Raw genomic sequence first — 2,500 nt, forward strand, 5'->3', positions numbered from 1 at the left:
AAACTGTCAACAACACCTCACAAAAGCAAAACACATCAATTTTGCCAATAGTCCGAGTTTTTGTTTAGTTAAGAGTATTATATATATAAATGGCACTTGCAACACAATAAGGTCATATAACGGCCAAAGGTTAGAAGTGTTACAAGAGAGCAACAAACACAAAAAAGAAGAAGGGGAGATAAAGACGATAGATGTTTGATAGGAAAGAAGGAGCAAACCACACTAGCAGAGCACCTGCGTGCGAATCACCCATACGTCATGTTGAAAACATGACAAGGACAAAATTTCAAAAACTTGACAAGGAGCAGACAGACGCTACCTGGGTGCCGCAGGAAGCATAGACTCCCGAGCAGCCAGCCTCACAGTGTTGGGGCTTTGGGGTGTGTTTCCACTGGCGATATCCGCCAGTCCAATGGATTCTCTCCGCTTCAATCGTACCCATGGCACTCGTCCGGCTGTGGATTTGGCAGGATTGAGGGAACCGTAATTCAGACTGCTGGTCCGGCCCACAGGAGTCCGAGTAGTTTTCCTCACAGGTGGACTGTAGAGAAAAGTTTTGAACAAAATATAATTCAAAGACTTTAATTATCAATGAGTAGATCTCTGATACATATTTTGGTTTCCTTCTCTGACTGAAGAATACAGTTCCGAAACACATGCACAATAAATAATCGGACTGAATGCATTGATAATGATAGATTCAGCAGAAGCAGGATTCATTTTTGGAAAAAGGAAACATTTAGGAAAAATACAAAATCATGTGTGTTTAAATATCTCTATAATCATACATTTTCAATGCATCCAAACGTGCACATTAAAAATAGCAAGTCTGGTTTATTGGTTAGATTTAAGTTTAGGCCACCTATATTATTATTCTCACCCTTGGTGAGAATAACTCATGACCAGCAATTCTCAATAGAAAGTGACTCGCTATTCTCACCCCCCCCCCCCGACATCGACAGTGATGTAGCTCTATTTTGTTTGTATAGTTCAGCCTGCTTCAAGCATTCCATCCCATGAAATGAAGGAGCGCTTTTACAGAAATTAAAGTCGGGATATGGGATAAGGAAAATTATGATGCAGAATATAAAATGTAAAAACATTTTTCGCCTCTCCAATTAAAAATATGTCTCACTACCCAGGCCACTCAGAAGACGTTGAATCCTTCTGCTATCTTGGGAGTATAATTGACAGAGAAGGAGGAACAGGTGCTGAAATAAAGTCCCGCATTGGAAAAGCACAGACTGCTTTCATATCTTTGGATAGGATTTGGAAGACTCAGAGACATCTCACTTCGAACAAAGCTGAGGATTTTCAATTCAAATGTGAAGTCGGTCTTGTTGTATGGATGTGAGACATGGAATGCATCACAGACTTACATAAACAGGACCCAGGTTTTCTTGAACAGGTGTCTAAGAAAGTTACTGAGGATCAGATGGACAGACAGGGTCACCAATGTGGAAGTGTTAAATAAAAGGAAAACAAGACAGATCCCAGTCAGAGATGAGGTAGGAAGAAGGCGGTGGCGATGGATTGGACATACACTCTCAGAAAGTCAGGCAGCTGCATAAAGAAAGTTTTGGATTGGAATCCACAGAGTAAGAGATCAAGGGGAAGACAGCGTGGAACCTGGAGAAGAATCACAGAAATCAATGTCCAGAAAAGAAAAGTGGGAAGACATGGAATAACATCAAGAGGCTAGCCTAGGATAGAGAAAGGCGGAAGGTGTTTGTTGCCCATATCCTGGTGCAGGGTGAGAAAGGCAACGATGATGATGATGACCCACGCCACTGCGCAGGATGTGGGACTGGCTGCCGGCCGGACCATTCGTTGTTTACACATTAACAATGGCAGGCCTCTCTGCCTGCACACAATAAATTATGGTTTAAGGAACAGAGAGTGTACAAACATAATGGGACACCAGCACGAGCCAATGCTCTTGCACGATGGTAGAAGGGTTGTAAATTTATTCACACCAAATGGGTGGGGGCATTAAAATCGTGTTAACTAGTTCAATAATTTAGTAATCCAAGCTCTTTTCTTCACTTTCCTTTATTCTTTTTCTTTTTTCCTTGCTTCTTCTTTCCCCTTCTTCTTTAACATTTGGAGTTTGAAGCCTAAAAGCCAAATGAAATTCTCCAGGCCAGGCGCGATCCAAAAGAGCCAAATTTCTGGGATTTGGCTCCAAACTTACACTGACAGCCCTGACTGTGACTATTCACTATTCAGACACGAACACGACCCTGTGGAGCATCAGCCCCGGTAACCTCAGCCCTGATCCCTCTTGGGTAATTTCCGGTAAATCGAGGGGGTGAGAATAGCGAGACAATAGGTTTTCACCCCGGGTGAGAATAACGACTTTACATTTAAGTTAAGGGGGTATAGTAATAATATCGTGAGGCCAAAAAATAATCCAGTTCAATCTGAAGGGAGAGGCAAGTGGAAATTCATAAAATCCTTTCCACTAATAAAGTCTATCACTTTGCTTTTTTTTCCTCCC

This window comes from Aplysia californica, unplaced genomic scaffold (genome assembly GCF_000002075.1).
Source record: "Aplysia californica isolate F4 #8 unplaced genomic scaffold, AplCal3.0 scaffold00747, whole genome shotgun sequence".
NCBI lineage: Eukaryota > Metazoa > Mollusca > Gastropoda > Aplysiida > Aplysiidae > Aplysia > Aplysia californica.